The sequence below is a fragment of the Ciconia boyciana genome, chromosome 7 (genome assembly GCF_034638445.1).
Source record: "Ciconia boyciana chromosome 7, ASM3463844v1, whole genome shotgun sequence".
NCBI classification, from domain to species: Eukaryota; Metazoa; Chordata; class Aves; order Ciconiiformes; family Ciconiidae; genus Ciconia; species Ciconia boyciana.
The window spans coordinates 605,368-627,083 of record NC_132940.1 but is presented as its reverse complement, the minus strand read 5'-3'; the positions used below and the strand labels follow the sequence as shown (position 1 = coordinate 627,083).

Here is a 21,716-nt window from a genome sequence, read left to right as displayed (position 1 = left end):
CTTGCCACTCGAAAGGAGGTGACATTTAGCATATCAATGACAATCCCAAGTGACACTACTTTGGAAAATTAGCAAACCAGCAAAAAAGATAAATAATACCAGTGTCATCAGAGGAAACACAAATGTAGGCAGAAACAACCAATAAACCTCAGAAGAAACCTGTGGAACTCATTGCCGATGGATATTACTGAGAGTGAACAGCTAATAGAATTCAGAAAAATATAGCTATGTATATGGGTGTTGAGATGAAACACTTATTTCAGCTGGGTATTATGGAAGAGGATATAAACCCTCTATGTTAGCACAGACATACACTATGGATTTTTCCTATGGACAAAGGTTTCCATAATGATCCATTTCTGTGTTTTTTCTATGCCTTCTGAAGTATCTGAACCTGCTAAATTATAGAAGAAAGAATAACAAAATGGATGGATTGTCGGTTTCATCTCAGATATCAGCCCCTACATTTTTGAGTAATAAGATGAGACTTAACTGGGAAAAAATGAAGACTATTAAGCAAGGGGGAAAAGCACATATTGAATAGGAAATGGAAACCTAGAAAGTAGTAAAAGCTAGAGACCTTGGGGCTGGATTGGACAGTAAATTAGAAATGAAAATGTAATAGAATTTGGCAGCAAAAAAGGTCAGTGCAATTTGGAACTGTATGTGCCAAGACTTTCCGTCACAGAGCAGGGAGGGTAGAGCCTATTACCAGATTTAAGCAGCTTGAACAAGTTACAAACAAATATCCAAACATTTGGATGCTTAACCAAATCAAGCCTCAAAACCCTTTTGGATTTTCACTTTGATTTCTAACATCTTTATGTTTGGCTCCTTTTCTGAGAATTCAATCTGTTGTAGAAATGAATCTTTCAAGATAAGCATCTGCAGTTGCCAAGAGACTATTGTGTTAAGCCCGAGGATGATTTAGCATCCTCGCAAACTGGGATTTTGGAATTAGAAAAAATTGCTTTCCTTTTAGTAGCACATACATTTCAGATGCCTGAGAACACGGCCGTTGCTTCTCGGAACTTCCGATTTAGTTATTCTCCCCCAAACCACAGCTATTTGACTTAAACAACACTTTCTTCTGAGGCCCATTACCCCAGCCACTGGATAACACACACCAATAAATAAAGAGAAGTCTCTAAAGGAGACACAAAATAGGCCTTTCATTTCCAAAGGCCCTGCAGCGACCTTCCCATTGCCAGAGCTCCATTTACTGCCATTTACTGATCTGTAACGCAATAAAAAGCGTGACTGAAGAACTAGATTTCCTGCATAGTTTTTCCTCTGAAACTCAAGAATCTGACAGACTGAGTGGGGACTAAGCTCCAGAGCCATCAGCTGCCTCTAAAAATAAGTCTCACTAGTATTTAATGCCATAAGTATTTAAATATTATGGTGCAGTGAATAGTAAGAATTATTTTGTCTTTGAATGTGTAGTTGCTGCACTCTTTTTATAACCAAAATTACATCTTTCAGCTGTTCATTATTGTTCGATGTAACTAAATCTTCAATGTCAGGGAAGTTAAAATCACTTCAGCCTCAACATTCACTAGTAATTCTCTTTGAAGAAGATAGAAATTTATTTGGCTTGACCTAATGATTGAACTAAGGAGGTTTTCTTCAAGCGTTCTGCCAAGCTAGACACATTTACTTTGTGTGCTCTAAAGTTGCATTACAAACGTTCCTTGTAAGTACAAACAGCTCCGGAAGCTTTTCAACGACCGTGCATTGTCGAGATAAATCCAGTGCTAAAACCTGGGTGGTTTTTTGAGAGCGGTCTTGAACCGGGAGGGAGGGACTTCCCATTATTTCCCTTGAAGGCTACAGAAACACATTTTTCCAGGCATTTCACTTAAAGGCTAAGAAGCAAACGCAGTCATTTAGAAAACGTAATCACCTGTAAACAGCATATTTCCTAACAGCATGGAGAAAACATTAAAAGTAAAATCTACTGAAGAGACCATTTATCAAATTTCAACTTAGACAGGGCCAGAAAATGCCATTTTCACCTCACAGGTAATATGCACTTTGAAATACGTAGCAGTGAGAAAGCCCGGGCAGGTCAGGGGAGCGAAGGCGTGCGATTCCGGGGCTCGTGCCCTGCACCTCCCTCCTCGCCGCGTGGCAGCAGAGGCCGGCGGTGCCCGCTGCCAGCGTCGCCCAGCGGCAGGGTCTCGCCCAGCGCCTCCCACAGCCCTTCCGCACTGCTGGGTTTCACCGCTTCGTGCTGACTCCGAGCTGGGGTTTGCGGGCGCCTGGCTCTGAGGCGAGGTCTCTGTCCTGCCCAGCGCCGTCCGAGAGCAGGGTCCGCACCGCCGCCCAGCTACCTCACTGCTGCTCTGAAATAAACCAGCATTGCGCTGCGCAAACTTGCACAAGGGAGTTCAAGACAGGAATGGGTTTGTCAGGAGAGGTCTGAGCACGACGGAGAGCTGGGACTGCCCTAAACATAGGTGGGACGGGCACTACAGCTCCTCGTGTGTGGCAAGCCCGTGAAAGCTGCAGGAGTAACGTGGGGTTCCCTTGGCGACCCAGCAGGCTTTGAATGTGTGAGGTTCACAGTCTCCAGAGTCCTTCAGAGCCTCCACAGTCTGACTCCACAGCTGCAGTCCTTGCTCTCTTTCATCCACTTTGTAAGAAACTCACAATAATTTCTTGCTGGTCAAACTCTTTTAATTTTCCTGTTGTTCCTTTCGACCTAAAGCGCGCGTTAACTGAGACCCAAATTATGTCTGTTGGATACAGCAAAGCACGTAGCAAGTAACCTTAAAAATGGGAGACTTTTTAAAGATCAAAAAGGCTTGACGTTGCTAGTTATCCTCAGTCTTTAATTCTCGGTCATTACACCAACAAATTATAGGTTCAGATAAATGTACTCTTTTCTGGGTTCTTGGAAGATAGCAACAAAAATCTGAGAAATGCATTATCCTGCTCAGTACAATAATAAAGGGAAATTCGTATTTGGCATCAAACTACTGGAAAAGAAAATGATGCTGAAGGAACTCTTGCTCAGAATTGCCCCAAAGTGTTCACCTTCACTCCACGCCAGCTGCGGAGACAGCTAATGATGATGCTAGAATGGTTTGCTGACTGTTACAGAACAGTCTGAAGTACCTTAAATTGTCCCAAATGGCAACGGTTGCGCTATGATGCGGACAGAAAGGTCAGAAACAATGGAACGCTGCCGCTAAGCCGCTCGCAAAAACGCTTAGCAAACTCGGGGGCAGCTCCCTCTGTTTCACTGGGAACACAAAGCTTTGCTTCATTCCCTGACTCCGCACCTCTGGCGACTACAGAGGTTCCTGCTCCCTGCATCGCACGCGGGCGAGTCTAATTACCGGTAGCTGCAAAATTTGTGTTAGAGGTCTGCCCATTAAAAACTCCACAGGAGTCACAATACTGAGCATTCAGTGGAAATCAAAATGAAGATGCATTACGAGGACGTCAATCTAAAAGCCAAAAATTAAATTTAAAAAAGTTATCTTTCGGTAGGAAGTTAATTTTTAAAACAACTACAGTGAAATAATGCCGGTTGCTATACAGATCGGAGTGAGACAGGCAGGAAATTAGAAACTAAGGTTTGTACCTGAACTCATCTCATACCCATGAAATGTCTATTCATTACAGTGTTAAACAAATGGGAACTTGTCAGGCCTTCAGGGGGTGTAAATTAACAGTCCCTCCATTTGTTTCAGTGTAATGATACCTGTTTACGCCAACAGAGAAAACGTGGCTCGAAGTCCTCCTCCTTGTGTTTAATCTTCTGGCTTTTGCTAAGCTATCAAAAGACATTTTTACAAAAAATTACTCCTGCTAATTTTATCAGGCTGCCTTCAGAGGCTAGAAGCACTGAGTCCGATTTTTATCTTGGCTAAGTTGGTATAAAATCGGAGGCGCACGCTGCTCTGGTGGCAATACCCTGAACTTCTGCAGAGCAGCGGAGATAATCCTCTGCCAGCCCTCCAGGGCTTCTTTTCTAGTTGAGAGCCCACATTCAAATACCGATGAAGGGCAAGTGCTGCCTGGCTTCCTTCGTGCTGAAAATCCACCTAGTTCTGGTGGATCTAGCCCCCCTCACTATTCCCAGACCCTAAAATAATAGCTTTTTCCCTGCAAAACTTCACACTAGGGATCAATCTGTAAATTGCAGACATAACCAAATATATACCCTTTAGATAAACCTTCAAATAAGACTTTCTAAATCCCACATTTATGACAGAGGGAACTTGGTTCTTTTTTTGCATTTAAAGCTCAAATCCACCAGTCATCCATTTATTCATTCCATTATTTCTCCTATGTAAGCCCCTGCGCAGACGTGTAGCTCTTTAAAAATAATTTGAATCACCCTATTTTAATGCTTGAGCACAATTATTTCAGAATCAAATAAACCAGGAAATGACAGGGTGAAAGAAAATGGTCTGCACGTACCTGGGTGTAAGCGGTGATGGAAACACTGGCCGGGAGGAGGAGCAGCAAAACCAGGAGCGTGGGGCTGGGGCAGGGCAGGGGAGGGGAAGGGAGGGCAGGGCAGGGCAGGGCAGGCGAGGGCAGGGGAGGTGATGGCAGGGCAGGGGAGGTGATGGCAGGGCAGGGCAGGGCAGGGCAGAGCAGGGCAGGGGAGGGGAGGGCAGGGCAGGGCAGGGCAGGGCAGGGCAGGGCAGGGGAGGGCCGGGCAGGGCAGGGCAGGGCAGGGCAGGGCAGGGGAGGTGAGGGCCGGGCAGAGCAGGGCAGGGCAGGGCAGGGCAGGGGAGGGCAGGGGGAGCTGGCTGCAGGCAGCAGAACTGAGAGCTCAGCGCCGCAATGCTTCTTCTCGCAGGGTCGTAGGTACTTCACTTACAATGGCATTTCGACGCCCTGCCGCAGCTCGCGGGCTTGTCCCACGGTCTCGGTGCCACCTCCCCGGGCAGGAGCCGTGTTCAGTTCTCCCACGAAAGGCAGAGCAGCCTTGCCAAGCCTTCAGCGAGGGAGCGGGGCCCTGGGCAGCGAGGGCCAGCTCACAGGCCTCAGGGATTAACTCCTGTTTATTGTAATGAGAAATGCGATATCTGTGTAATTCCAAATGACTTGCCCAACATTATGCAGGCAGTCTATAGCAGAGCAGGACGTTGAACCGACAGGATACGAAGTAGGCTGGTGACTGGCTCGCCTGTGACTGCTGTGCTGCTGCTTCGTTTAGCTGATGATCAAGCACACAATGGACGGTTTGTAGAACGTCTGTCTAGACTGGGCTGGAAGACCTCCGTAATGCAGCAGCAGTGACACAGCCAATGATGGCACCACTGGGAGCAAAAAGAGTGACAATATGAAACTGGAGAGCCAGTGAGCGGTGGGCACGCAACTGGGATTTGAGAAGAGCGATTAATTGGAATTTATATTAGTTAGGGGAATCACAAACCTATTTAAAACATGCTTATCATACCCAAACGTGAAGCGCCATCTACTCCATGGTTACACACCGGCATTCGTAGTGGTGCCACAGAGACAGTTCTGCCATGCTGGAGCGTGCCCATCTGCTCTGGTAGGGAAATCTCATTGAAACACATGCTATGGAAATACAGCATATGGTTACCTTCAGTCAAAAAACAGCAATGCTATAAAGCAAGCAGGGGCTCCATCCGTAGCCAATATAATATATTCAGAGACAAATCCACTACAGTCCCACCCTTCTTTCATTCAGTCAGAGGCTTCTGGAAGACAAAAGCTGCAAGGTGTCTGCAGCGTGCGGTGGAGCACCCACCAACACGTGCACAACGAACAAGCCACGTTGCGTTTGCTGAAGATGACCCCGGAGTTTGTCCAAAGGCTGTGAAGGGGCAGCAATCCTTACGATGCTGATGTCTGCCTTGGGCAACGCAGGAGGAGAGCAAGTTGAAAACTGCCTTCAGACCCAGTTCTGGCTGGTTTGAGCACTTGCTCCACCTGAGACACGTGTTTCAGGTTCACAGGCGTCACCGTCATCAGAAGTTTGAGACATATTTTTGTTTACAAGGTGTGCTGAGCCCTGTTCAGTGCTGGGGCTCTTGCTTTTGCCCAGCTGGGGATTTGGTCTGGGACGATGCTGCTTCTGGAACAGCTTCACAGCATTTATCCCTGCGGCAGCCCTGACGGGCCCCATCCATGCTAGCCGGTGCAGGGCAGGTCCAGCTGCGGGGCACGGGGTGCTGTGCCCCGCGTCGTCCCCACCTCCGCACGCTGCTGCGGGGGAGCGGGGACAGGGACCTGCGAGGGGGCTGCAAGCCACTGACACTGATGGAGAGCAAGAGCATCTGGGGAAAATTATTTAAAAGAAATTCACCGCCTGTATGTGAATACACTTTTACCCCAGGATATACCATTCTCTGCTTCTGTTAAGGCTCAGCTGCTTCAAAAGCTGGCTTCGGCTTCAGAGCCTTTCCCCTTTTGCTGCCTGAGTAAGAAGGGTTTTTTAAGGGAGTGGCAGCAATTTTTTCACAGTCGCTTTCCATGCCAGGGTTGCTTTGCTAAATATCAACTATGCGTTGCTACAGTCGTGACTGCTCTTAGCTTCTGTTCTTCTGCAGTTTTATTCTCCAGCCATGCCCATCACATCCTTGGGATCACATTCAAGCAGTTCTTGAGATACACTACACATATCATTTTCTCTCCAAGAGTCCTGATGGCTTTGCAACTTAATTAAAATAGAACTTCAAAGGCTTGTTGTAATAGATTATAATATCTTTGGTTTCATGACATCTGTTAAAATTTACAACTAAGGATGTCACTTTTGGTGAAAAACATGTTCTTTTACACCCAGCCCATTTATTTGTGTATTTATTTAGTGACAGAGCATCTCATTTATAAGAAACATGCAAAAGCAATCATTAATCATACTTTTGTCATAAAGCAGCTTCCCCAGCAGTTAACTAAAAATCCACAGACAAGCTGCTCGAATGTGGGTGTTCTGAAGACAGTCAAGGAAACCTCGCAAATAAAGCTGATAGAGTCACCTCTTTTTTTCAAAGTCTAGCAGAGATTTGCTAGAGGAAAACAAAGAATTGGTGAATTAGACACTGGAGTTAGCTGGAAAGTATACGGCACTACGGATGAGAAAGAAAAGTGACTCAAAAGCAGTCAGTGCGATCAGTATTTTCAGTGTATCAGAACCATTTCAGGATAAATTAAAAAGTGGTTTTATATCACTTACACAGCTCACAGGCTGTATCACAGCAGCAGTTTGATCCATTCCTACTCCAGTGGGAAACAAGCGATACCAGCGCAGACAGCCCCGTTTGACAACGTTACCATGCTCAAGGCCATGCTTACTTCACTACACAGGTATTGCTCCCAAGGCTGGTCCAGCCCTCCTGCCTGCCGGCGCCTCTGCCCAGAGCCCCGCGTGCCCAGGGTACAGGGCTCCGGCAGCACCCTCGGTGGCAGCCATGCCACAGAAACCCACCTCTTTGCCGGGGACGCGGCCATGACGGTGCCACAGAAACCCACCTCTTTGCCGGGGACGCGGCCATGACGGTGCCACAGAAACCCACCTCTTTGCCGGGGACGCGGCCATGACGGTGCCACAGAAACCCACCTCTTTGCCGGGGACGCGGCCATGACGGTGCCCTTCGGGCACGGTGGAAAGTCAGCACTTTGTGACGTTTCCCCTCGTGTCTCCCTGCCATGCCTAGCTCACCTCCCGAGACCCCCACCAACCACATCGGCCCTTGACAGGCGGTAACGAATCTTGTGTTCGCTTGGGGATTTGCATTTGTAACGCACCTCCCACCCCTGCCAAAACACCACGACAGGGCAAAAGAGAAGGAAAACTCCTGAAAAAAAGGAGGAAAGGCAGAAGGTTGTGCTGAACTTTAAGGTCTGATCTCAATCCAAGAGCCACAAAGACCCAGCTGATCTCTGCGGTAGGGGATTTGACTGAATACACACACACTGCAAGCGCTAAGGACCCACCTGGGAAGCTGGGTCAGACCCACATCCCCTGTCAGCTACCCTAAGTGCTGTTTCTGTAACTTCACAGAGCATCCTCAAAACCGTCCCTCTGTCCGGCGCATGCTTTGGCTCTGGCTCCCCGCTGAGCACCCGTCCTGCGTCCCTGCCTGGTGCACGTGCTCCCCGAGGCCAGGCAGGGACGTCCGCCCGCAGCTCTCCGCCACAGCTCCAGCCGGAGCGCTCTCCCCCGTGCCAGGGATGAGGAGGCAGCGCACGAAGGACGCACAGACCCTCCTTCAGAAGGGCCCAGGAACGCGCTGGGGCAGGCCGGCTGCCCGGCGGCTCCAGGCTGGGCAGCGAGGGGGCCGCTCGCCGCCCCTGCCTGCCCCCTGCCCGGCCGGCGGCCGCAGGGCTGCCTCCTGCGACAGTCCCGCAGAAACACAAGCCAAGTATCGCCGCACGAAAGCTCTGATGTAGGGGATCAAATCGCTCTCCAACATCAAGGGGTGAGTCCCTGAAGTTGTACGGATGCTGGCTTTGGCAGCTACCAGGGCCACAGTCTCTTCTCCACGAGGTCCCACCGCTTTTGAAGCAGCCCACTGCTGCAGCAGAGGAGGACAAGGCACCAGCACAAACAGAAAGTTCACTCAAGCTGAACATCTTCTTGTGGCTGTTTGTCTTGTTTTTGCAGCCAGTCTTTGCATGCTGTTATCAGAACAGTTGCAGAAAAGGTTTCATGCTTTTGTACATAATTCCTTTTAAAGAAATATGTTCTGCCTTGTTCTATGCTGTAATCAGTTTCAAAATGTTGGCATAATCATTTAAAGCACAACATGTCCGTTTGATTTCCAATTTGCCTTAACGATCATTCTTAGCCTCTGAAAAGGACTCTGGACATGAAACAGTCTATGCAAATAAGTTGTGAGCAATCTGTACAGGGGTTAATTTCGGTACGTCAAAATGCTAGACTGTCTCTCTGTGGATCCCAGCATTTTAAAGAACATCACCTTCTGTTGGTGAAGACCTCTCCGCGCCGCGTTACCCCCGCGGGCACCCGCAGCTCCCGCAGCGAGGGCTGGGTCCGGCACGGGCGCGGATGGTCGGGGCTGCCCTCTCCCCAGCGCCCGCCCTGCGGGGGTCTGCTGGGACTGACCGCGCTCCCGCGGCTGTTTGCTTTTGGCCGTACGCTCTGCGTTCGGGGATGATCTCCTTGCACGCTCCCCTGTTCCTCGCAGGACTCCCTTCCTCCTGTGGCCGCCTTCAGAGAGTGCGCTGTCCTCGCCCGGGCTGAGAATTAACGTGCTTTGGTGTTGCCACTCGGGCTGACATGGCTGTCCACTTTGAGATATAGGCATGAAGGTCACTGTATGTGCAAATGATTAATGGACTAATATCTTTCCTGAGTTCTTCTCTACGCTTTAATGAATATACTCGGTATTCAGCAGGAACCTAGAGGGTATGCAGCTCAGCTGATAAAACCCATCTTGCAAAAATCAATGAAAGATGAAAAGACCAGTGTCCATTACCAGAAGGGTTAGATGCAGTGCATCATCTTCACAACAACGTAGCAGTACTCGCCTGTAAAGTACCATCTTACGTCTGCAGGTTGCTGTTTATTAAACATTAATAAACAACAAAAAACAATTTTGTGTCTGCACTGTGCTGCAGCAAACTAGAAATTGTCCTTGTCAGTCATTGATTTAAAGGTAAAAGAACTCAACTAATCCAAAATCCTCCATTATTGTGATTTTTTTCTTAAACATTACCTCTGCATTTTGGAGAATATAGACTTTGAAACACAAAACCCAACTGACTTACAGAGACATGCAGAGAGCTGGGTGCCTGGGAAGCAGAACAAAGACCGGGTGGCAGTTCCGCAAGATCGTTCTTCTCAAATGTGTGGTCAGCAGCAGTGACTGCTCTCAACGCCCTTAGGTTTTTGAGTGAATGCCCCGAAGTGAGGGGCGGAGAGCAAACCAAGCCTTAGCTGGGGACGGTTGTCTCAGGTGACCAGCCTTTATCACTAGGTACGGACTTCTTCTTGGTAAGTGCAGAGGAAGAATCCAGAGCAGGTTGAAAAAACCCATTATTCCCTGGTGGGTTTTCTGGCAAACTCTGCAGCAGGATTACCAAAGTAGCTGGTGTGAAAGGACAACAGCAAAGTCACCTGCGAGAGCCCTGGGCTGTGGCAAGGCCCTGATGGGGTAAGTCAGACCTTAACCAAGGCCGTCCAGGGCATGGGTGGAGGGAGAGGAGCTCCAGCCTTCTTCCTGCCCCAGGTCTAACGCTGCCTTCAGCCACAGAATACAGTTCATATTGTGTGCAGCCACAATGGTCATTCTTTTTCATAAAAAGCTAAAAATATTAGCTGTGTTACAACTGAACCTCTGAAAAGTAGTAAAGATTCATGCTACTGCTGTAAAAATGTTTTATACCTCCCATTCTAAAAGGCTGTCTTCAACCTCTCACACTTTGCTTTCCGAACTTTTGTGCTTTTTAATTATGTAGCAGTGAGAAAACAGCAAAGGCCATCTTAAAAAAAAAAAAGGTTTAAAACTGACAATAGGTTAGATCATTGATATTCTGAAGTACAAATAGACAGTACCATATTGCCTAGGCTACCTACACCACCTCCATGCATCACAAAGCTCAGATGGCTTCAAACTAGCCAGATCTAGCTGAAAAACATTATAAAAGCATAATTTTACTTTAGCTATTTTTTGCTAAACTGGCTGGGATATCCACAGCCTGAAATACTTTGAGCTCATTGTAGATAAAGGAGTTTTTGCATTATGACATGGGGTGATTTGATACATAACTTTTCTTGACTATCTTTCCACATTCTGCACAACGCTGCAAATGCAAGATATGCCAAGTAGCACACAGCTATAGCAATTTTTTTGAATCTCTCTTGTATACTACTGTGAAGTGAATTGCGACACCTTTTGAAGTAAAACCCTCTTGCAGAAATAAAGCGGACTCCTAAAGAAGAAGGACGGTGGTATGACATTAGTTCAGCATGGTACAATATTCTTTCCTAGAAAATGGCATTTAGCAAACCTTGTATTTGCTTTATCATATTAGAGAACACAGAAACCCAATAACGTTCACACATTTTCATAATCTGTTGCGAAGTGCATATATCTATGTGATATCAGCATGGGTTAGAAACAAATATCTCAACATCTGGAAGTGTGTTGGAAATGAACACTGCTGAATGTGAAAGAGGACTGCTGTCAAACTACAACAATACCAGAGGTCTTGATGCATCCTGATCTCAAACTTCTCAATATCTTCATGTAAATGAGTGAGTACCCCAAGTCTATATTGTCTCCATTAATCATCAGTACGAGGATGACCAAACAACACATCTGTTGTGTAATTCTTACAGAACTGACTCCTGCTTGACACTTCCACGTGACCAACTAGATACAAAGGCCAGAGATACAACCACGGTCATTGCTCAATCCGTCCACCATCAGTGACCTGGTTCAGTCTCATGTACATTGTAGTCTTCATAAAATACATAACTTAAAACATTCTGGGACCTTCACTTCTTGCATATAACCAGAGTAAGGAATTAAGAAGTGGGGCTCCATCTTTTGAGAAGGTCTTTGCTACTTCCTCCCTCATCTGCAACGCTCAGAACCAGCGACCTTCCCTATGGGACTGCTTACACGCTTTCTCAAAGCATCCCTTCAATGATCAAACATACTATTAGAAGAGTGGTAAGCTCCTAATGTAACTTGACGGGGCAAAGAGCCCTTCTTAGGTAGTGCTCCGCGAGTGCCAAAAATCACAATAGCCTCTGCAGCGTCACCCAAATGTAGGTTATTCTGTTTTTCAGTTTGTCCCTAATACATTCAACCCAAAGTAAAATTGTTGTGCATTAAGGGCTTTCATTCAGTCTTCTTTTAAAATTAGCTTTTACCACACCTACCAGAGATGGTTCATGCGTTCATAAATGCGGAAATGTGTCATCAGGATGAGACGCCTTGGTGAAGAGTCAGTCGTTAAATACAGGTAGTAGATGTACTGAACCACAAATGCCGTGGTGCAAGGCTTGCCAGGACATTCTTACCTTCACCTTCTTCCTTCAGCAAAGTGCCTCTGGGGGCGGCGGGAGCCATCCATGCCACAATGTTTTGTAGAATCAAATCACCACTTCTGCAGTCTAGGGCAACATCTATATATGAATCAAAGGGCATCTGTAGCAATAATATCAAATATGACAAAGCAAGTATGAACCGGCTCTAATAGCTAAAGACTTTTTGACTTTTTAAGATGTTCAATTGAACATTTAAAAGGTTTAGTCTCATATCAGGTCTAGAAAGCACCCTGGGGGCAGGCTTAAGTAACTACGCCATTAGGCAGTGAGCTGCAAATTGCTTATTAAGTCTGACTGAAACTGTAAAATTGCTTTTCACAATGCAAATTAATGTAAATAAGAACAATTGGTTACACATATCACAGACTATAAAATTGACGACAGATGATGCATACTGTTTTTTCCCCCTGAATTAACATTGCTTTAAAGTTAAATTTAGCGCGTGTTTAAGAGGTCTGGATGTTCCTATGATAAATTCCACCAATGCATTATAAACAGCAGGCACATCAGGATGTATATCCTCTATTACGTGAAATATAAACCTCTTCTTAGGCAAGTCAGCGATACTTTCTTTCAAGCCTAATAGAAATACCACAAAGCAAGCCATATACTCAGCAACATATTCAGCCATATCTTGACTCATTTAGAAGAGTGAGATTATGAATCAGTTATAAAGCCATTAGGACGGAAGGAGAAAAGCTGTGCATTTCAAAAGCATCGACAATTGATCAAAGCCCCCATGTCGAGCCTTTGGGCTCCAGTCAGCCACGAGCGGGAGCAGCTGTGTGCAGCGGCTAACGCTGTCATTGCCAGGAGCTTTGACTGGGCACCGTATTTTTAAAATATTTTTCCAAAGATGCAACACAATGTAAATCAGAAAGGTCCCCTTCTTTGCCTCATCTTAGGTTAAACAGAATCACCAGACAGGCACAACCAACTTACCTGCTTGGGAAGAACAAGGTGTACGTCAAGTGACGGACGCCTTCAGTCTTGGTCGTCTGCCTCTATTCCACAAAGTCATCTTTCGGGAAGGTTCCTCGCTGACAGCAAGGGGCAGAGGCACTACAGCAGTCAGAGCAGTTTTCCTATGTAGTGGTGGGGGTTGTTCTTATCAGAGATTTTGCTTATCAGTATTAACATATGTTATCTGAATTTTTACATTCCCATTAGCTACAGAAATAACTGTCGTAAGTTTATTACAGGCTTTTGCATAAATCAGATATCCTGATAGCTCCCTGAGGATCACAGCTTACCTCGGTGAGGGATGTAAAGGCTGTAAATGAGGCACGGGTAACCGCAGCACTTGATAACGGCCGCCGTACTCCCCACGTGCAAGGGGCGGTGTGCCGGCTGCGGTGCCGCGACCCCCCGTGCCGCGTGCCTGGCACAGCCCCGTGTCGAGGCCGATGCCACGCCACGCGTGCGGGCGCGAGGGGCCAGCCGAGCCCAGGGGATGGGCAAGGGGAGCAGACGGCTGCCTGCAGACCAGCCTGGGGTCCCCTGGCCATGCCTTGCTCCCTCAGAAAATGGGGCAGAGACACCTCGTAAAGCAAAGCTGAGACATCCTTTAGCAACACGCTTCCAGGCTTAGGTTCTCAGGAAGGAGACAGCAGATGCCATGAGACCCGTGAGGAAAATCAGCAGGGCTGGAAACTCAGCCCACGTCTTGCACGGCCACGGACAAGGGTGATGAACATCTTGGTGCAGCAACTGCTGTAACTTCAAGCCGTGTTCATCCCCCTCCTTCATTGCTGCGCTGCTGTGTTTTCAGCAGCATTTTCTTCTCTGTTTCTATCATTTTAATCGCTGTTTTAAAGAACAGTATTTGGAAAAAGAGTCTGCTACAAGGTGCACGGGTCAAATGAACACCACGTTTGCTTATCTTCCAGAGTAATAAATTTTAAGGAAAAAAAACAATTAGCCACAAGCTGGGACTGTTTTCTTTCAGCCTTGGGGACCTTTCAGTGGCAGTCAGCTTTCTGTGTCTCCCTCTCATTAACATATTGGTAGATACAGATTAGTTAGACAAAAAGAACTTACACCAAATTTGAAAACATTGACCTATATTTTAGGTTGGTTGTCTTGCTGTCCTCTGGGGTTTGTTCAGGTCTTGCTGTGTTTGGCTTTGCTGAATGCATTAGAATCTTTTTATATCACATTACTCACTATCTGGGACATCATGTTAAAAGATTTTAATCCCTGTATCAGCCAAGCCACCCTTCTTTTCCTATAACATTATGGCTTTAACTGACATGTTACAGATAAAGGCTTCATTTAAATAAACTACAGCTCGCAAGCATTCAACAAGAAGATAAAATGGCATCGACTACGTTGTATTGAGGGCCAGTCCCCTGGAAACGACTGGAAGCTGGGTGGCAATGAGCAGCAGGAACCCGCGCAACGGGGTACGAGGGGACCAGAGTCGCTCGGCCGGGAAACCTCCCCATGGCCTGTCAGCAGCTTCCAAATGCCAGCATGTCTGCGACCTGTCTCCACCTTGCCTCCAGCAAGTCTTTCTCCTCTCCTGTATCCTCAGCGGTTTGATGGTTACGGAGCTACACCTCCAGTGGCCACCCCATCAGGCGCTGCTCCTGAAGCTCAGGGGAGCTCCACTGCAGGTGAGGAAGGAGGTTTGAACATCACCTGCTTCCCCCACGACCTCCAGCCCTGTTGCCGGCAGGGACTCGGCCGGCGCCTGGTCCCACGGCCCTGCCTGACCGGCGTTGGCTGGTGGCATCAGGCTTTTCAGGTTCCCCCAGCTATCGCGTGACTCGTGCTGGTACGAACAACCCCCAGATCAGCTTCTGCAGAGGATGGAAAATGGTATTCTCTCCTTGCAGGGTCGTCCCGTCCTCCCCCATGGAAAAATCAATAGCCCAGAAACTCAAAAACATCTGGATCCGTAGCATTTCCATTGCCCCAGGTCTCAGCTGTGATCTTCTTTACAGTCAAGCAATAATCCGATGGAAGCTGTTGTTGTACTCTGTATCTGAACATATTTCTTTGATAATAGTGTTCAGCACATGCACCTGGTCTGAAAACCTGTATTACCCGACAACAAAGTATAAAATGAATTCTGAAAACCACCAAATTTGAATGTTAAAAGGCTGTTTTCTAAGCATCATGGCATTCCCTGTAAATTGCTAATGGTAAAATACAAGACTTTACAATACTGTTACTAACAGACACAGTTATTTATTAGGATTTTTGAAATGCTGGAAACAGGATCCCTATGCACATAAAATCATAGTGATTTATTTTAATGCATTTTGTAAGTAAATTCTTAACAGATGGATGGAGCACCAGAAGGGTAACACTAGGGAGTCAGCAGGTGGACAGAGAAGCCAAGAATGGACTGGCACTGATCAGATTATCAAATCCAAATACCTTGAGACAAGCACAAGCTGCCCACAAAATAGGCTGGCGCTGACCAGATAAACAAGCACAAATAGCATGGAACTGCAGACCTTTCACAGCATCCTTTTCCAGACCCAGGGCTCCTTCCTGGGGGCTAAGGCACTGCCACAGAGGCTTCCGACAGCCGTTCCCCATGCGCCCAAAGCCAAAGAGGCCGCTCAACGGGAGACAGAGCGCTGCTGATTCCCAGGACTCACGGCAGGAATTCGCTGCCTCGCACGTAGCCATGAACACGTGCCCAGTCTCTCTGGCGCTATCCTATACACACACGTATACACGTGTTTTGAGAGCTCCCCATTGCTAATGTGTCCTTATAAATGCTCTTGCCAGAGCAAATCAAATTTGAATTATCAGGCTGTCATTCAGTTGTTACAAATAATCCTTGTAATTTCGCCCAAATAAAAGATGTTCTTTAGAACAACTATAAAGCCAATGACCAGATATGCCTTTGTCTTCTCCTGCTTTCTGACATCACCTGTCCTGTTTCACCCTGCACTGACTTCTCCGGCTGCCCATGCAGCTCTTACCTAGGTCCAGCTCCCACTCCCGAGGTGGGGCTTCAGCAAAGTCGTACCAGCATCACCACGGGAAGGTCCTTTCACTTCGGTCTGAAGGGCTGGCCAGGGCTCAGGTCTTTACTCCTGGACAGCTGAACGATTTGCATTGTATTCCCGACCTTCAGCCTCCCCTCAGAACAACCAACTCTGGCATGTTTAGATAAGGTTATTCCATGTATATGTTATGCCACGATTCGTAACAGGTCTCTTCACCACTTTTATTGCCTTATCATCCCATTTCCCTACTGAAAAAAATAACTTTCAACTTCCCTGTAACATTACCTTTAAAAAATGAGGGAATACCAACTCTGGCTCCAGACCCGCAGAGCTCTCGCCCGCACACTTAGCTCTTGTCATGGCTGCTGGCCCGTTGGACTCAGGGAGGGATTCAACGTGCACAAGGCACAGCAACGGCCTTACTGAGAAACAGAGAGACAGAAAATTCACAGTGTTAAGTGCTCAAAATAAGAATACTCAAAACCTGCAGAAGAAATCAATCCTTCTGGGTCTCTTTTCCGCTATAATGATTGTAGGTGTTGATGTAACAATTACAACAAAACCCTCTCCAAAAAAACTTGTAACATGTACGTCAGCAGTACCTTTTAACAAGATCAGCCTGAGGGACAGTCAATGTGTGCCATGCCACTTGTTGCTTCACATCTTTAGATACGTGTCTTGACAGGCTCTTCTGCAGCTGAAAAGATTGGTTATGATGTTTCAGAGGAAGAGGAGCTCTGACTGGCGAAACCAAAATCCTAACCACAACTGAAGGTGTGGTTTCCTTCTCTTATCCTTGAAATAATCATTTACTCAAAACGCATTTCCAGAGATTATTATACCCATGTTACACATCTGCAAAAACTCAAGGAGTTATGCTTGTCAAAAGAGAGGTAAGAGCCTCACATCTTAAAATGTGACTGAAACAACCTTTTGCTATCTTATAAACATTTCCTGGATTAAATCTTGCCCGGTCCCTTGCTGTTCTGAAAGCAGTTGCACGGTTTAATGACATCTATTTGGGATTACTGTAATTCCTTGTTTGCAGTTCTGCCAGCTTCGCCGTTGCAGAAGCTGCATTTTGTGCCCAACGCCGCAGCTCGAACCACCTAAGAGCGGGTCTGTCGCGAGGCTTGGCCAGCAGCTCCTCCCCTCACCGCAGCGCAGCGTTCCTCCCAAGCTTTCCAGACAGAAAGAGGCTCGAGAATAGATTACTGAAGTGAATTTTTAGCTACACACTAAGATCATTAAGGTTTCATCTCGTAGTCCGATGAGAGTCATTAAATACAAGGGAAGTCAGCTAAAGACTGAGTGCCTTGTTTCATTAGTGCTTAACTATTGTTCACCATAAATCTCGAACAAGGTATTTTGGACAGTGTGCTTTACCCTTCTGTTTTGCAGATTTACTGCTCCTGTGGCTCCTTCTTCCAGAGCTTCTTTCCTGTCATTGCCTTATTTTAATTTTTTTAACAGAAAAACTTCCCTCAGCTGCCTAAAATGTAATTTTCAGCCACAATCTATTTAGTACATTAAATGTGATTGTGACAATGTTATCTGAGTGACAATACAAGCAAATAAATCAACACCTTTTTACAGTTGCTGTAAGGACTGATTTTTCCCCTTGGCTGAGTTTTCTACACATTCATGTATTGACTTAATTCTCAGTGATCAAAGCACATATTGGCTTCTGGATACAGCACTGACACGTGTAAAGTGAGATGTGCCTCACAAGCCAAAGTATTGCTGGTCAAAATTTCCAAAAATGACTGACTGCTTCGTGTGGTCAGCTTGCAACGTTTTCAGCATGTCATTTCTCAGTATATTATTTTATTTTTTATTTTTTGGGAAACGGAGGCCCTCAAAATAACTATTCCTTTCAAAACATTTTGGCTGCACTCTTTGTGCAAGCAGTGTTCCCACTAAATATGAAACGCGAAACACGAGCAAGTGTTACCGCCAGCCTTAACATAAAACAAACAGCAGCCCCAGATACGGTGAGGCTGTAAGCACCAACAGGTCCTTCAGCATCCAGGCCAGAACAAGAGTCCAGTGCACCTGCACATTCATTGCAAACAACCTCGGCACTGCTGTTGTGGCAATGCTGGCGAAAGGGTGCAAAAGGAGGCAAGACTTGCAGGGAGGAATAACGCATTTTAGTAAGTCAATGAATAGTTGACTTCTGGTATAGTTGGAAAAAATGCACACAACTCCTGCCCGAGAACTGAAACGGAAGCTGTAAATGTCATTCGTTTATGGGAGAAATGGAAGTTCTCATGAAGACTTGAAGTCAGTCTCACTCTGCCATTAATATCTATAGGCTAAAGAATGCCTCATGTTACTTTACTGCTGTTTAAGTGTTTTAATAGCACCCAGCTGAAACATTCAATACCTAGTTAATATCCAAACACCAGGTATTTTGCCGCCTGAAGTTCTACCAGTGAACTGTGAAACCAAGGCTTAATCTACCGGAAAGCCCGAGGTAAAGCAGCGCTTTGCTGTCCTTATCCTCAGGGTCCTAACAGGAACAGATCCTGGGTGCGTGGGCTTGCCGCTGTGGCCGTGCTACAGCTACCGCACTAAATGATACTAACCAAGCCTGAGTTTATCAATACCAGCTTAACTTCACGCTGAGGGTTTGTTCCTGGACTATACTCAGCTAAATAATTAAGATTACGGTCTGGCCAGAGAACTGGGATGAGCATGGTGAGGGAAAAATAACTCCTCAGACAATGCGGCCACACTTCTAATCTCTTGGCCAATAACTCCAATTTCCTTTCACGTCTGGTGGAAGTAAGCACAAGGTACAATGTAATTCTGCTAGTGTAAATACATCTGTCATATCATGTTAAGTAGCACCTTCCTTTTCAAACTTAGTTTATATTTCTTTGAAAATCCCCAAAAAGTGAGATTCCTGGCAGCTGTTGTGGCTCTGCTGGAGCACAGAGAACCCCTCCAGCCCGTGCCCGGCTGAGCTCCCGTTAATAAGCCTTCGATGAGTGAGAGTCAGCAGCATCCGTGCTGCGCCCGCCCCGGGCGCTGAGCTGCTGCGCCGGCTCCGGCGGGTCCGGCTGGCCAGGGCTCTGCCGCCGCTGCCAAACCGTGCCCAGAGCGGCGCGTGGCCGCGGCGGAGGGAGAGAGGGCCAAGCGCTGGGGCTGCCTGGCACCTTTCTAATCACACAGCGAGCTTACATCTGGGTCAGATAGGCTGGCATATGAAAACTGAAGCTGAAACAAGAATCGTATGAAGCACAAATGACTGCTCGGAGACAGAAAGAAGAGAGAATTGCTGCTTTGCCTCCTGCGGAAGAGGAGGGAGCCTGACGGTGCGGCATCGCCTGGGACCAGGGTTGCCAGCCAAGGGCCCGCGCTGCCGGTTCAAGGTGGATCTCTGCGGTGAGTCCTTGAGCGAGAAGGCTACAGAGTCAGCGTCTCTTAGTCCCAGTTAATAATTCATTTTTTATAGACGATGGGAGTTGTGTAACTCTGTGAACAGGTAATTAGAGTCTTGGTCTGGAATAAAGTTCAGAATCAGGATACAAAATTGTTCCAAAATAAAGAACTGAGCCTAGGTTTTCTCCATCCCCAAAGACACTCTAGCAGAAAGCCTGCTCCAGTTTTCTTCCCTCCTCCTTCCCCTTTGTAAGGTGCCCAGGGTCTCACTACTCCAGGGCTGAACAGAGACGAATCTCACAATCCCAAGCAATGTGAAAGTTCTGGCTCTATTCTCAATTTTTCCTTTTAAGCCCTGGCTTTAATTTGCCAGCCTGGCATTTCACAGGTGATGGAGTGGATTGCTGTGTTCGAGTCTGCAGGCGCCATGTTCACAACGCTTGTGTCCCAAGGACAGCGGGAGCAGGGTGACTGTTCGAAAACCCACGCTGGAGATCCCGGGGAAAAGCTGTGGCCAAAGACTACAGGCAGCAGCCAGGACAACGTGAGCTCTTGCATGTGGTTGAATCAAAATCCTTCCCCAGCAGCTTGTGGCCTAGGCAAAACAAGGCACGGATCCAGTGTTTGACCTTACTCCTTTTTACACACCAGAGTAGTTACATTAGCGCACACTGAAGTGTCTTGCTGGACCAGCCCTTCCCAGCCTGATCTCTCTGTGGCTGCAGGCACGCGGTCAGGTAATACGCAGGTAAAACAGCTCCCTCAGCCAGGGCTCAGGAACGGTGACAGAAAACAGCATTCAGCTGGTGTGCCAGCACAACACGGGGGAAGCTAGATGGCATAAAGTAAAAAGTTAATCAGCTGTGCTAGATAAGATGCCAGGAGAAAAGTTCATCCAAGCCCATGTGCTGGACTTGCAGTGAAGCAGGGAACACTTGCAGGAGGGCTGGAACATGCACCTTTCAGATGACAAGCCTGTCACTCCTTCCAGCCTTAGAGATGTATCTGCTGGGAATACAGCCAGGGATGCCATTAATGGATTAGAGTTAAACATGTTAATAATGGACACCCTAGGGAACCACCCCCTACCAAAGAAAGAAAGAAAAAAATAAAGTAAAAGAAACCCCTGTAACCATTGTAACGGGCCAAAGTACACCAAAAATCAGCATGAAAGTAATTTCCACATAGATGCTGTCACTGCACTTCCTGTGCATTTTGCAACAGAACATTTAAAAGGTCAAATGAAAAGACTTTGTTTGCAATGTAAAAGTCAATGGCTTGAAAACATGTTACACAGTAATCTGCCGGCGCGGAGTGGTGCCTCTTTCGAGCTGCCTTGCCATGCTGACTGCAATGCAATTTACACAGCTGGGCAGGCCCACAGGTGGCCAAAGCGTGGCAGGAAGGTGGCTGCCTGTTAGAGAGTGAAGGATTATGCAAAAGAGAGGACATTTCCCAGGGAATGAGATTTCATCGGCTATTAACACCAGTGACCACCTAAAGCAGGTGGCCGTAAGTACAGGGGGGCCATAAATACAGGTTTCACTGTAATGCAGGACACTCACCGTAACCATCTAGCCATGGCAAACAATGACCTGGCAACTGCCTTCTGCATAAAGAGAGCCAGAAGCCCCCCTTTCATCCCAGAACTTTAAAAAGCCCTCCAGCTGGTGAAAGTGGAGCATCTTTAAAAAGGTCGTTGCTGGCAGATGCTGAATGCAACCTGCAGAGAGAGAAGTGCACAGTCGGGTTTTACTGCTGCTAAACCAGCCCCCCAGCAGTATCGGGGGGGAACATCTGGACTAGAAGGCAACCCAGAGTCTTGACTGTTAGCGTCATTTGAACCTCTCTTCCTTATTTCTCTACGTGCCTACCGAGATAGCTGTCAGGCTAGCTGCCGCGGCATTTTACAGATACCACGGAAATACTATCCCCACTTCGTTCAGGCTTGCAGCATGCCTGTTATTAGGTAGAACAAGAACAGACTGAAGAGAGAAGCTAAACTAGTTGGCTAAGTTTATATGCAAGCCATCGGTGGCAGATTGCCACTCTCTGGCCTCACGGTTGCTCTCCTTTCTCATGTCCTATCACTCCTATCTGATATGGAGCATTTAAACACTACACCAAAATCTAGGCTAGATAAATATAGCTGCTTGCTTAGTCACCATCAACAAAGATTCCTCAGGTTCCTCAGATAGCAATATCAGACAATGTCTTAGCATAATTCACAAAGTTATGACAAAGATTTAACATTATATGTGTACAAATGAGTCTAGTAAAATAAAATAAAGGCTAACAAGCCACCTGCTTCATGACACAAACTTCCATAAATGTCA

At 46.8% G+C, this 21,716-nt stretch overlaps 1 long non-coding RNA gene across 4 annotated transcripts in view; it reads right to left on the bottom strand.

Annotated features, from left to right (window-relative positions):
• LOC140654229 (uncharacterized) overlaps window positions 1-21,716 on the bottom strand; it is an 86,195-nt gene that overhangs the window by 13,669 nt on the left and 50,810 nt on the right. For 2 of the 4 annotated variants that reach the window (XR_012043365.1, XR_012043367.1), the window contains 4 exons: window positions 16,593-16,687; window positions 16,276-16,412; window positions 12,962-13,104; window positions 11,993-12,119 (listed from right to left, as the gene is read on the bottom strand). This is a non-coding gene — a long non-coding RNA (uncharacterized lncRNA). Of the gene's footprint in view, window positions 1-4,766; window positions 5,289-5,428; window positions 5,554-11,992; window positions 12,120-12,961; window positions 13,105-16,275; window positions 16,413-16,592; window positions 16,688-21,716 lie in introns of those variants that run through there. The other 2 variants (XR_012043366.1, XR_012043368.1) reach the window with 2 other exon arrangements.